The sequence below is a fragment of the Dermacentor andersoni genome, chromosome 1 (assembly GCF_023375885.2).
Source record: "Dermacentor andersoni chromosome 1, qqDerAnde1_hic_scaffold, whole genome shotgun sequence".
In the NCBI taxonomy this organism is placed as follows: domain Eukaryota; kingdom Metazoa; phylum Arthropoda; class Arachnida; order Ixodida; family Ixodidae; genus Dermacentor; species Dermacentor andersoni.
The window spans coordinates 34,621,684-34,636,526 of record NC_092814.1 but is presented as its reverse complement, the minus strand read 5'-3'; the positions used below and the strand labels follow the sequence as shown (position 1 = coordinate 34,636,526).

Sequence of the window (14,843 nt, the reverse complement as noted above, 5' to 3'; positions counted from 1 at the left end):
ATGCCATGTAGCGGGCGCTTCTTCATTTGGCGGAGCTGGATAGCTCGGCCAATCAAACAAGCGTGCGCTATCGCGTTGCGCAAGTATTGCGATTTAGCTAAGCATTGATTCGACAGATTCATGTAGGCGCAGCATTCTTGGGTTATTCGAATTATTCAAGACCTACGTAGGCCGAAAGAATTTTCCCATGCGCTCCGAGAGAACGTTGAGAAGTGATACATCAAAGCTATCGCGATTCCACTGGATCGCGGGTGGTAACTAAAACATGATCAGTAATTCACGCACTTTTCTGTTTGTGTGGTTTTGCGATGTGTTGTCGTACCTTTTGCCATCACAACATCCATCTTTGCCTAGACGAGGAATTCTTATGAGCAGCCTATTTCTCCGCTGCATTTTCCTCGTCGTCGCTTTCAAACGTTAGCAACGTGGCTGCAATATTTAAGCTATTCTGAATATTTTTTTTAACTGCTACAGACACTCCGCCGTAGTCTGTTATTCGCTTGTAAATTGCTCTGGAAGGGAATATGCCGATCTGCTCGCAGCACTCGTTTTCTCCTGGTCGTTCACGCAGTAGAACCTACGATCAACAGGTCGTCCCTCTCTCGTTCAGGCCCCAAGATCAAGATCCACATTCCTGGGGCGCTTTTCGTTCTCTCGGAGTTCTTCACTCGGATTAAACTAGCTATTCGAAGTGAAACTAGTTGCACGTGACTAAAATCCATGCAACATGATCCGTATGTCGTAGGCATCTTAACGATTTTTTTTTCTTTTCCTTATATAGGCGAACTCGTTTTCACGACGACGCAAATGTGTCATCGCTCTGCACTTCCGAGGGCATCGCGTGGCGGAGGTGAAGCGACTCGCATTTTTTCGTTTCGTTTCCAGGATCGGAGAGTTGCCAACACGCTGTTTCATCATCTCGCCTCCGTTGTCTCACGGAAAGTCGCTCCGTCGCGCCTTGTGCATTTTGTGACCGCTCGCCTGGTTTGTCTCCCCCCCCCCCCCCCCCTTTTCTTTTGCTTTTTTCTACTATTTCCTTCGGCTCTCTGGCGTTCCTTCCGCGCTTCGACGGGTCTGGGATCCAGCGCGTGGGGTGAATAAGTAACTAGCGGCGTTGAATCAGCGCGAACGCGGCTCTACGGGATGCTCGCTGGCGCGGGGACTTGCTCGGCTTGCCGCGCTCTTCCTCGGCCGCACCGAGTGGAACTGGCGGAACTGTGATGCATGAGTGACCGCCATCTTTTTGTGTTTTGCCTGTGCGCGGGCGCCCCCCTCCCCACAGGGTGGCTGAGGAGAAGGTGGGTGGGAGGTGTCGCTAGGTGAAGGTGGGTGGGGGGCTGTTTGTCTGGCCCCACCTGAGGCAAGCCCGTAGCGTATGGGGAATGCCGCCGCCGTTCAGCACTTGTCGAACACGATGGTTTCCGCGTCTGCTCGCGGAGGCCGTTGGAAATACGGCACGTTAGCCGTTCTGGCTCGGGTTTCAAGACGTGCCGCTTTTGCAGCGCTTCACCGGCATGTTTCACGGGGCTACCCACACCTCCCTTGTCCAAGTGACTTTCACGATTCGCAGGTCTTTGCCAGAAGAAAGCTTGACTAAAGCTACTCGTCGATCTGCACGCATCTACGCACTGTTCTTCTGTTTGGACATGTCGCTTATGTCAGGGCCTTTCTTGGGATACATGCAAACGTCTACTTAACGGTTCATGCAGCTTTGCGATATTTGCGCTGCAATTTGGTCTTTTGTTCGTTTAAACTATCAAGAAACCCACGTATCTGCGTTCAATTATTTTCCAATGGTACCCTTGCCAGCTCGCTGCTGTATGACACGTGAACTGGGTGCCGCGGTGATTGCTGGTATTACGTGTGCCTGAATTGAGTGTCTAGAACTGCATTGTTTTATTCGACGTTCAGCTTATATTTCCTTCGCTGTCGTGGTAATTTGTTCGAGTTTTGACGTCTTGTATTGCACTAACTGGTATGACTTACCAGTGCAATTCTCCGTCAGTTACAGGGAGGCATCCCGAATTCTTTTAGAGGCTGCATTACCGGTACCATTTCGATGAAACGGAAGTTTTCCAAAGCGCTATAGACACGGTTGGACCGTTTGGTCGTTAACAGAGCGGTTGCGCCGACTTGTGTTCAGACCACGTACGAGCTGCCAATTTTTAGCCCTACGTTATTTTTCTTTGTCATAGCTATCCAGCCAAAAAAAAAAAAAAAAGAGAGAGAGAGACATTTTAAAGTATGCATCACGGTCGCTTCGCTTCACGAAGAATGCCGCAAATCGTGACTTGCGCGACAGTGAACCAAACAACTATACTGAAGCGAATGTTTCAGTGGAAATGGAATATCGCCGCGTTTCTTAAATGACACAGCACGAAACGTCTCACGTTGCATGACTTAATGAGGCCCAATGCTCGTTATGCGTCAACGTCAGGACATCGTCGTGCGCGATAGCACAATTCGCTTGCTTCGTGTGCGCGTCGATTTTTCGTAGCACGACAACATTTCACACCGCACCAGAGCGTCGGCGTTCGCCTACTTTCGCGCACCGTTGCGCCGTGCCCGTCGAGCGTCCGTGGGCGGCGGAGGCGCGCGCTCCCTCGGGGGCCGGTGTGCGTCGCGTAGTACGCGCGGCTGTCCTTGAAGCGGCCGCGTGTCCCCGAGGCCTTGTCATCGTGCCGTCGCCGAGTGGCACGCGCCGCTGCTCTGCAACGTAGACGCTCCGTCCCGCGGCCGAAAGCCCGCTGTGACCGAATCGCGCGCCCCTGTGCGCGTCTGGCACGGTCGCAGCCTGAGGTTGGTCGAGGCCAAAAGTAGGAAAGGAAAACAAACTCGGGCGTGCCCCGGGACAAAGACAACTCGCGAAAGGGTTCTTAAAGGTGCGTAATTGAACAGTGATCGAGTTGAAGGCTATGAAAGATGGATTATCGACAACACATTTCATAAGTCCCTGTTGCAGTGTCTCTGTGAAACAGGCCGGCGTGCTTATATTTTGATCCACTATGACGTTATGTCGCGTGGCAACCCAATGAAAGAAGAAAAGTCCTATGTTAAACACAATGCGATAACCGCTTTATCACGTAGCTTTAGAAACTCTAATACGCTTAGCCTCGCGATAATGTGGGAGCTTTGTAATCGTTGTCCTTGGTCCTCTTGTTCTTAGTTGTCTTCGTATCTATTATGCGTGACATAGGTTGGTCCTTTCGATTTGATTGGACATGTGTTCAAAGTGTTAATGTATACTTACGTGTCACGCTGACACGAGTTCACCTGTGAACTTTGTAGATTTTACGTGGGTTAACGCCTTCTATTTTGCCCTGGAAAAGGTAAATCGACCAGCCGGCAGCTTGTTGCTTCTAACCTCTCCACGTGCGCCCATATAGGTGTAGCGTCCATGTGACAACTAGGTACGCGTCAAAAGCCCATAAGGGGTCGCCATGAAACTGAAGTGGCTCTTTGCTGCGGCGTCCACGTACCGTCTCTTTGGGACGTAAAGCACCAATAATTTTTGGACCTCCATAGAATTGATAGTTCCAATTGGCCAATGACGCTGTGCAGTTCTGTCGTTCTGTACGTGGTATGCGGACCACATTTCTTTTTCAGCCAGTCTCATTTCGTGCGAGTTGCTCCACCACGCTATGGAAGCATTTTACGACACATCAGCCTCTGTGGCATTCCTATAGTGCTATCTAATGTTTTTCGGCATAAAACAGCTGGCTGCACTAGAAGACGTATAGTAGTCTGCGTAGTTTTACAGCGAGAGCCGTATAAGGCGTTAACTGTTGCATTCGCCGCAACGCTTCATAAAGAAAATTTATTACCCCACAAATGAGTCACTAAGCACGCAAGTGCCTTAACTTCAGTAACAGCCCCATGGTAATACTTTCTACATGGCCAAGGACATGCGCGTCCCATACGCCGTATAGACTTACCCGCCGTGGTTGACCAGTGGGTCGTGCTGCTGTGCTCGAGATCGTGGGTCCGATTCTGGCCGCCGCATTCCGATGGGGGCAAAATGGGAGTACCTAGATTTAGGGGCACGCCGAAGGGGATCATTATTAATCTGGAGCCTATACAGCGTGCTTAGGTGGTGGTTTTCTCACACGTAACACCAGAATTCGTTTTAATTAACTATAACTTTACTGTAGTACGTCTCAGACCTACACTTTGTCCAAATATTATTTCGCGTCCACTGTGATCTGAGGCAGTAAACATGTGCGGCGGTGGGCGGACAATATACTCGTGGCTATCCCTCTGAAGGTCAGCGGTTTATGTAGTCTACTTTTCAGCAGCCATATCCCATTAATTTTGCTGTCGGCTCTCTGCATTAGCAAAAGTAGGCTATACGAAGCATTCTCGCGATATATAGGAATCATTTGTTAGCTCGGCAAATGTTTTGCATTTCTCACATTTTCTGCGGAAACATTTTTCACAAACTAGTGCGCCAACTTCAGCAGCGAAGCTGATTGTGCTCGAGAGAATACGTCAAGCGGGCTGGCGCACAGTAACTTTAGAAACATGATTTACCTGAAGGTATTAAGCACATGTGCATCTCGCGATTATACTTCGGGTGATCGCGTTTTAGAAATGGCCGAGGCAGCGCTCTTGTGGATAGTGTTTCATGAAGACTCCCGTAAAACGAGTCAGGTGGTCCCATGCCGCCATCTTCCCATTAGGTGGGTCTCCTTCCAAGTGTCTCGAGCTCCCGTGGCTGCCAAACACCAGGCCGGGATCGCGCTTGTACCTATTTTATCGGTAGGCACCTGGCCGCAGCACTTGTCTTCTTCGACAGCAGCAGCGGATGCTCGACTATTTCACCAAATCTGTGGTGGGGACAAGGGGCGCCCAGATACCCTCGCAAATTTCTGTAGGGCCCCCTTTCGAGATGGCACATATGAACAACCGAGTGCCAAGTAGTGGCGTATCTTTACCCATTAGAAGAAAAAAGAAAACCCGGTGGGCTTTTCGGCGGCACCGGCATTCGAACCCATTACCTTACGAGGCGGACGCTGTGCATATCGCTCGAATACCATCTGAAGAGTGCGTCGCACCTAAGCACTGCGCGCCCGCCTGCCTTTCCAGTTCTCGGAGCAGCCTGCTTTATCAGTGGCGAGGAACGCGGCAGCTCGATGCCGGAGGCGCCCAGACACCGCAGCGCGCTTGCTGGAGATCGCAGAAGGCGAATTGACGCATTTCTGCGACTGACTAGGCGCAGAAAAATTTCTCACTGCCCTTAAGGATGCGCTTGCTAACGCTCTCACTGCTTCGCCATTTGTTCGAACGTGTTTCTCCCCCCGAGTGAAACATCTGTTAGGAGAAGCGTGTAGTTGCCCTTTAGCGAGTGCACTAATAGTGTTTCGAAAGCGCCCTTTAACAGTAACATTCTTGAGTGCGCACGCGTCACTTGGTTTGGACTTCCTTGGGTTTATCTGAAATCATCTCTTGATTCGCAGCTACGAAATGGCCGCAGCAGGACAGGTAAACCCTGCACGCTACGAATGTTTGGAGCCGGTCGATGCGAGGTGATCTTTGCACGTGCCTTGAGTTGGGCGCTGCGGCGCTCCTTTTCACGCCTAAGGGGACAAATCTGCTTTCCAACATCTGCCGTCGCAGAAAGCGGTGCAGTGCGGCGCTAATCACCTGCACGATTATACCGACTCAGTGCGGCCGCTCGCTGCGCCCGATTAGGATGCCTTCTGGCGCTGACGTTGGCGGGACCGAAGGAACGTATACCTCTGCCGCCTCTGAATCGGGTTAATGGATGCGCCCGCCGCCCTGCTCGGAGGGCCATTTTGCCTTTTCCGGCGCCTGGGCTGCCGTCGCTGCACGTGTCGCCTGGGCGGCCGTGGGCCTGTAGGCTCGGCGAGCGTCTGCAGTGCTTGCTCACTGTGGCCTCGCGGCGCATTTGTCCTCTCGGCCTGTTTGGCGTACAGGCGCGTTGGTCCATGCGAGGGTATACGTGCTCGCGGACGCCGTCGGCCCTTCCTTCCTTTGCGAGACTCGGTGCGGAGTCTCCCTAGCGATCGAGTCTTCTCCGTCAGACACCGCTGTAAAGCTTTTCCAAGCGCGATTCCGTGGTGCTGTCGGAGGCTTCGCTCTCCTTGCTCTGCAAGAACTGCATACTGAAATGGCTACGGCGACATAAAAGAGTGCAGCCATGACTAATCACCTTTTGTGACTCAACTAACTGTATTACCGACCGTTTACGTTTCATTGTAAACAATCTGTTGTATTTATGAAACATCTTTTTTCCCACGAGCTATTTACACCCATGTTTTTCCTGTTTTCGGTGCCCTTCACAGGAGAGAGAGAGAGAAATAAACATTTATTTTCTGAAACTGTAATTCGAGTCAGGACCAGGGGCGCTTTTCTGTAAGTGTCCATGGACATATAAATGGACATGTCCATTTCGTCTGCTGCTGAAGTGCTGATTGGATGAAGGCGCCCGTCTCCTGCTTACGCATACCCCAGCCCAGGCAATCAGAACTTAAGCAGCAGATGAAATGGACATGTCCACTAAGTGGACACCTACAGAACACCTCTGCATGGTTCAGCCTAGGTGGCAGAATTCCTTATTCCAGGAACCCTCCGACTTGGGCTGCCTCCTTGGCCCGGGCGACGAGACTGCGTTGGTCGTCCAGGTCGTCAGAGGAGAGTTCGGCCTCGCACTATTTAATGGTGGTTAATCTTAAATGTTATCATATTGATACTTTCAACCGCGAACGTTTACAAAACTCTGCGAGAGCATCAACTTAGTCACGGTGCTCCTTGGCCAACGATGCCCTTGTGCCATTAAAACCTGCCGATCATCAACAGGTTTTCCGAGACGAAAGCCGCGAATGGTACTGCTTCTCCGCGCTGTCATGGCTTGCTTTAGGCAGCGAGGTTTGCGTGGCTTCCGTGTTTCGGTGGGCAGCCGCACGAGTGTGTTAGCCTCCACCGAGCCCTCGTCCTCCAGGCTCAGTGATGACTTGCTTTCGATGGACATATCGTCATAATTCAAGCATGCCTGGCGCGTTGAAGCTTGCTTGCAGTGAATTCCGAGGTCACGTGCGTTCTCTGCTGTGGCTGCCGCGTAAACGGGCTGTCGTAAGGATCGCCCTAGTGTGGGAACAAGCTGACACGCATCAGTTCGCGTTCTCCCGCCGCTGCGGAACTCGTACTTCAGGAGCCCACGGGAGGAGGAGGAGAAACATTTATTTAAAAAAAAAAAAGGACAAGCAGGTGTCGGGGACCATTCTTATGCAGTCCTGACGAGTGCACAACTGAGTGTTTTAATTTAGTTGCTGCGCGAACGCGAAACGATGTTTGTGGTGTTTGAGACCTTGTACCGCCATGCTAATTTCTACGAGCAGCGTACGATGCATGTAACGATTTTGTGGCTGCCGCAAAACGTTTAAACTTTAGCATTCTGGCGATTCAGAAACGCTCGATGCTGTACGAACAGACGTCTTTCTGCAACGCGAAAGCATTTAAACTTTCGAGAAGAAACCGGATGACGCGCACAAAGCCGGTGTAGGAACGATTAGCATCTGTGTGTTCGCCTCTATACCTCTTCTTTTCTTTTCTCTTGGAATTCAGTACTGCACTCAAATAATGGCACCGTCACTAAGCGTGCTGAAATCACGAGAACTCAATTTCACAATCGTATATTTCACACGCTGGCGCGTCTACGCGGGGGAACGCACTTATCTGTCGGGTTTAAAAGCGTTTCATCATGTATGCAATTCTAGTGCGTTGTGCTCGGAGCGCCTCTGCAGCGCACAGTGCGGTCCGCCGGTGACTGAGCGGCTCCTTTCACGTTTTTTTTTTTTTTCTTGTCGTGTAGTAGATCAGCTTCTCAGGAGCGCTCCTCTCGTACGAAATATTGACAAGACGAACTAAATCTGTATCCATAAAGGCGGAGTGATGGTTTTCACCATTTTTATCTTCAACTTGACGTCGACAATTGAAGCAGCCTTTTAGTGCTCTATTCTGTGCGTTTGTGCCGCTGCCGCGCTGTTCTTTTTTTTTTTTTTTTTACTGGTCTTTCGCTTTAAACTTCGATGTGTGGCCTCCCCCCCCCCCCCCCTCCTTTATTTTTCGGCAATCGTCCCGTCTCTCCGAAAAGTAGGTCTTCTGCCCCTTTAAGGGGCAGCTGCAAGCATGTGTATTACCTTGTATTTCTGTCAGTATATCAATAATGCTTTTTTGCGATATCACTTGAAGAAAAAAGATAGTTTAGCGTGGCTTCATTGTTATTCAGGCGTGCTATGAAAGTGCCGCACCGCCCCTTCCTGTTGTTCGTTTTTCGAGACCGGAAGACGTTTCTTTGTATTCGTTGGAGATTACAGCCACTATTGCATGAGATCAGTGTTAGGGGCGATATATGTGAGAGAGCTTTTCTTTCTTTCTTTCTTTCTTTCTTCTTCATTTTTTATCCCCTTCGTCATCGATAGGACAGCAACTTGATTCAGCCTGCCCATTGATGCGGCTGCTAGCGCATAGACGAGAACACATAGTACAGTATTCGTTTTTACTGCTGAACGTCGTTTCAAGGGTGAACGAATTGGTGTCTGCAGAGCGCCCTGGACGTTCTTCCTGTTATCCTGCAGCACAACTGGGATTCGAACAATCGCAGTATTGCCTTTAGGTTGTAATAACGGTCCATAGCATGGTATAGGATGCGCACGTTCATTGTTTGTAGCTCGCGCAGGCACGTATCGAAGGGGGGGGCCCGGCCCCCCCCCCCCCCCGAAATTAAGCCCCCCCCCCTATCAACCCACGCCACCACTCCTCATACACATTCCTAAAGCGCCGACAAATCAACCTACTTGGCGGTCAACATTTTGCAGCGTTTTACAAGCGAAAGCAATGTATGAATAGCTTCTGTAGTTTTTTGGGGCATCCGTTAACAGAGAAAATCATCATGTGGACCGATCCTGGTGATAGTGAAGAAAGGGTCGAAGATCAATGGCACATACCCCTTTGGACTCGGGAACTTACAACGCGCCCTTCGGAGTCTTCGGGACGGGCCCACGTATGGGGAGCTCTTAACGCCTGCTTCGCCTCCGCCGCGGGTGGGCCTAGTATTGCAATATCTTTGGAATGGCCTACGTATGGGGAGTTTTTATAGCTTGCTTCACCTCCGCCGGGGTCGGCCCGGTGTTGCACTATCTTCGGGATCGGCCCACGTATGCGGGGTGCTTAACGCCCGCTTCACTTCTGCCGCGGGTCGGCCCAATATTGCATTATCTTCAGGCCGACCCGCAGCGGAGGTGAAACACTTTGCTTCTCGTTTGAGAGCTTTAAATGTCGTCAGCTTTCGCAGCCATGCCATCTTCACAGAGTGAAATGGTTGTCAATTTTTGCACTCCTTTCGGAAGGCGGTAGTTATCAGCATCTCCTGGGGTGTGGAGACCAGTTTTCTCATCGGCCCGCGCTACTAACTCAAGGTGAATTCAGTTGTCACCATCTGTTGTAGCAGGCAGGGCGTAGTTTACTGTTTTAATTATAATATTTTATTTATAATGCCCAACAAAATCTTTATCTGACCATCTATTCAACGATCACGCGCATCGCTGTTGCTTCGTTAGTTCAACCTTCCTTATTTAGACTGATCCAGGGGCCAGGAAATGGAATCGGTTCATAGTCAGCTGGTCTGTATGCTCGTGGAACGAGTTGTTGCCGGAGAAACTGTCAGTTGCGTTTAACTTTTCCTTTTGCTTCATTATTTGCTCTAGTGACGGCTCGCCGCGACGCTGGCAGATCTTCAGAACCACATATCCGCGATATGGGTTAGATAAGGTGCAAAATTAGATATTGTGAAACAGCGTCCATCATCAGACCCTGCAATAACTGTTAAACTCATAAGCAATATGACTGTGACCCGTTACCTCGTCTGGTTTTTCCCTACTTGTACAGCACTTCTCGTGCAAAATTGGCAACTGGAAACAAGAGTCGCGAGCAGATGAGAAATTAAGCGATCTACTTAGAGAGAAAGCCACGGCAGCTGCCAAACAGGGAGGAAAAGCGAAAATTGTTCGTGAAAATATTTATAGATCAATATCTTTTTATTTAAACAGGAAGTAGAGAAAACGCCACCGCAAGTTGAGAATAATTCCGTGTGCACATCTCTGGTATATCAGATGCCATAGTCGTGGTCCAAACCGCGTATGGAAGATCAATTACACTTCTACAGTTATGAATCGAGACGCTTGACGTATCCACTTCCCTGCTGTGCTAGTGGGGGTTTCGCTAATCTTCCGCGGTGGCCTCAGTACGTCTAGAACCCCATAGAACCGCGTCCTGCGCTCTACGCGGTTGTACGGCACTGGGGACCACGAATCGTTACGCAACTTCCCAAATAACAACACGAATTGGTTTTGGCACTTGGTAGAGCAGTAAACGAGGGATGCAAAAGAACTGTGATTGTTCCGCAAATATACATTTCTCTATAATTCTTCCAGAGCTAATTCAAAAAACGCCACTAGAAATCTTTAGTTGGCACTTTCGCTTGTTGACTTGTTCTTGGCAAGGTTCTTCCTGGCATCTTTCATGCGCGAGTCCATTTGATGTGGTTCTCTGTTTGCCAAGTAAAGAATAGGTGTTTCTCACAGGTGTACCTGTGAGATACACGTTATTTCAATTCTCTTTTGCGGGTTTACGCGTCTTTATGGCGAATGGTGGGCATTATTCACATTTGTATTAGTAAAAGTACCCTCCCCCTCATTTGCATAGAAATGTTACCTTGGGTTGGGCCCCCCCCCCGAAAAAAAATCCTGCGTACGTGCCTGAGCTCGCGTGTGTTTTTTTTTTTTTATCTGTGGGCCTTTCAGCGGACTCCTGACACAGCAACCCTCTCTTCGCGTATATTCGTACACTTATTTATTTGTTGCTATCGGTTTACACCAGGAAAGTCGAGCCTGGTTTTCCGGAATGAGTCATCGTTGTGTTCGTTATGACAACTCGGGGCTGTGTTCGCTGCGCGCAGTATCTTAACAACTGAGGCGTACTTCCGCAATTTGGTGCAAGGCCACAGGTTATATAGCCCGCCTGCGCGAAAGAACGAATAATTTGCTGTCTAGCACGGCAGTGCGAGCAGAATATACGTCTGCATTTGTTAAAGGCTGCCCAACCGTGTAGTCACCTTTTTTAAAACTTCATCTCTTTCTCTCTGTCTCTCTCTCTCTCTGTCTCGTTTTCTTCTTTTTTTTTTCTTTTTTTTTCAGGGGAGTATTCCTTGTAATCTGAGAGTCGGAAACACGAAATATTCAACATGATCGGGCGGCTTAATGCTTATTTTCCCAAGCTCGGGCATATGGCGCATAAGGCTAGGCTTTTGCTTTTCGTCTTCATTCAGAAAATAACTCGAGTAGCAGGAAGCAAGCGCTTCCATCCTCTCCCCCTGATTATAATCCTACCGTGTGAACGTTCACAGGAGACGATTGGTCTATGTTATAACCGACGGTAGGCCTAAAACGTGAGGTGCTTTCACGTGAACGTCATTTTGGGCCCGTGCGGCCCGAAACCCGGCCCGACCATCAGCCAGTCCCAGGTGTCAAGTCTGAATGAAACGTGTTCCTCAGATTCTTAAAGCGAAGCTTTCTTTGCCGACTTTGGCGTGGCTGTGGCTGAGGGACGGTCGGTATTTGCAGTATTCGGACGGTTTATATATATATATATATATATATATATATATATATATATATATATATATAGTGTGTGTGTGTGTGTGTAAACAAGAAGAAACTTCATAAATCCTGAACATATAATGTCGGCACAGGTATCGCCAATGCACACCGACCTGTTAATGAAGTAGCGTATTATATTTTAGACCCGCCGTGGTTGCTCAGTGGCTATGGTGTTAGGCTGCTGAGCATGAGGTCGCGGGATCGAATCCCGGCCACGGCGGCCGCATTTCGATGGGGGCGAAATGCGAAAACACCCGTGTACTTAGATTTAGGTGCACGTTAAAGAACCCCAGGTGGTCAAAATTTCCGGAGTCCCCCACTACGGCGTGCCTCATAATCAGAAAGTGGTTTTGGCACGTAAAACCCCATAATTTAATTTTTTAATTATATTTAACGGATTATTCGATTTACTTGATTTTCTTTCATTTTGTCATTCGTTATGTGCCACTAGATGTGAGCCCATTCTTGGGCGATCCTCCATAGTGGGTGTGCGCCCCTGTGGCATAAGAGGTGACACACGCCAACATAAAAAATGCATGAAAATAAAGTTGCAAGGTTTGGGGTGCATAAACGTAAAAATTGCATCAAATCATACGTTCAGGAGGGCGAAAGTAAGGAAAATTTCGGCCATCAGCGTTAATTGTGGAGCATTTAATTAACCGCTTCGCTTCACATAATTTCAACATTTCATTTATTCACTCTCAGCCGTTCAGGCGTTACAGAAATTATTGGAAATAAAACTAAATAAACAGGACTAACAAATCAGCACATGGTCACAGACAGCAGACTTGAACGGGTCATGATCAGTGATGCTGACAACGGAGGCTGCAAGACGATGGGATTGCGTCCACTTTGAAGCGAGAACCATGCCGTGGAGGATCGCCATTCAAGCTTTCTAATTGGTAACTACGGAAACGTTCCTTCCTCGGAACGGGGAAAATGCGCGGATGAAGGTCGCGTAGATAGGCTTGCAGCAATTTCGCGCCGAGCACTGTTGTCCCTAAACCACGGTCGCCAAAATGCGCAGGCCCCACGCGCGCATTCCGCGCCGAGCCACGTCGGCGGAGTTCCCTTGCGCCGGCCGACCCAGCGGCCCAGTTCACTCCCTGAATCGGTCGCGGTCTGTCACAACTGGGAGAAGCTAACAATGCGTCGCTGTCGCCGGTCTTCCCAACAGGCATCCGGTAGCGATTACGTGCCATTGTCTTTTTCTGGCTGCGAAGTTCGTGGGAAGTGGTCGCACGCCGTCTGCGCCGAGTGCCATGGCGTAGACGTCTGTGCGAGAATGCCAGCTTTTGGGGCCGGCACAGGGGCATCCTGCGTACATTTTCCGCAGGGATGAACGTACGTAAACATCTTGCACCGTTAATCGCCATCCCTCGATAATATCTGATGCTGAGTCGCACATGCAGCATTTTAAGATTACACATATCCGGAGCAAAAAGTTTGTTTACTCTCGGGGCGGCGACATTTCGGATGGGGCAGCGTTCACAAAACGGCTCACTTCTTTCCGCGCTTTTCATCAGCCCACACTGGGTTACCATCCTTCATAATGAACTGGTCCACCAGCCCCTCTAGAAGCTACGTTGTTGCGAAGGTGGGAGTTTCAGTGGTGATGGGCTGTGTTGTTCCCGTTCTTCATAACTTGTTGCTCAGCGCATTTCGACCGCGCGCTTCGCGTGCCCACAAGTAGAACAGTACCTCCCACAGGTCGTTGGTTGAGCATTCTTTGAACTGCGCCCTGACTGAGCGCTTTTTGCCCACAGAATGCGTCCCTGTTCGTTCTGTGGTGTACCCCAGGGAGAGCTCGCAGAGGCGTACGAAATACGCGAACGTCCTAATCGGCAATGTGGGCACCTTGAGAGAGAAAGGTGCGAAAGCTATTTTCACTTGGCAAGAAACCAACGGTAGCCACGACCTTTCGGTTGTGTTCGGAGAATCTTCAGGCGACGCTATAACATGTCTCGATACTTGCGCTCCGGCACGTTGTTGCGGCGGCGGGAAGGATTGCGCTATCGTTCCGCGCCGGCTGGACGCTTCGTCTTAATGGAAATTCCTCTGTCTTTATCCGACACGGTAAATGAGGAATGGCGCCTTCGTAGCGCGCGCGTGTTCGCGAAGAGGAACTTCGTCGTATAAGTGACCGAATGGAAATAAACCAAGGCCGTCGGCTGGCGTCATTCTGACAGAGCGCGCCTTCTTGATTTCTGTCTTTATTCTTTCCTTTCGGCAGCTGCTTTGCAGCTCGGCGCATGTGATAGCACGTAGCGTGCGTTGTCGGACCGGGGCGAAACCATCCTGACGGAAGACTTGAACGTGCTCCGACGACGCGTCATCTGCTCCAGGCAATATTTGCCCCGGGTGCGAGGTAGAGCGGGGCTATGTCCAGGCGTCAGTGTTGACTGCTCGTGGCGGAACACTGACATATTCTTTTTCCGTCTGGACCGGCGACGTGCGCTTTGCGGGTGCGCGTGACAGCAACGGAATATTTTCTTTGTGTTGAAAGGGTTATGCACCCGGACACGAGTTTTTAGAGCGAACTGGACATGCACGGCTCCCGTCCTTGCGTGCCCGCATGGGAGAATGGCAACTTTTTTATACTGCGCTGTGAGTTTTCCTTTATCGTAGCTTCCTTATCTGAGAGAAACTGTGAAATGCGTTTGGTTCTCGTCTCAGCATCCGAGCAAACACGCTCGCGGTGCGGGCGACGGCGAAATTGTATGCTCAGCGGAGGCCTCCGGCCGCGCTGTGGAGCCGCTTAAATGAAGTTATCGGATAGGGTGAGTCGTCACGAGGCTGACGTGTTTGAAACATGCCCTTGGTTGCGCCGTTCACAGGATTTGACGAAGAAAGAGAGAAAAAAAAGTTTTCCTGTGCTAAAGCCGCGCGAAAGCGTATCTCGTATTACCGAGAGTGTGGGTTTCCCCTCTTAAGACATCCACTCGGGGTCGTCAGTCTGAGCGCCGCGTTTGTTTTTCGCCGTTGGCCAGTCTCACTTATTGCTAAATTTTCTACCAAAGAACACGCAACGAGAGCTGTCTGGGCGGACACGGGCTCTGCCGTGGCTACGAATAGCGACCACAGTGCGTATGTGGGCTATATTTCAGCATTTTGGATGAAATGCCGCCGCTGTACCTGTCCTGTTCCGAGCAAATCGGGGAATATATC

General features: G+C 50.0%; 1 protein-coding gene across 1 annotated transcript in view; it reads left to right on the top strand.

Moving 5' to 3' along the window:
• Window positions 1-14,843, top strand: part of mgl (low-density lipoprotein receptor-related protein megalin) — a 259,621-nt gene that overhangs the window by 561 nt on the left and 244,217 nt on the right. The window lies entirely within an intron of this gene.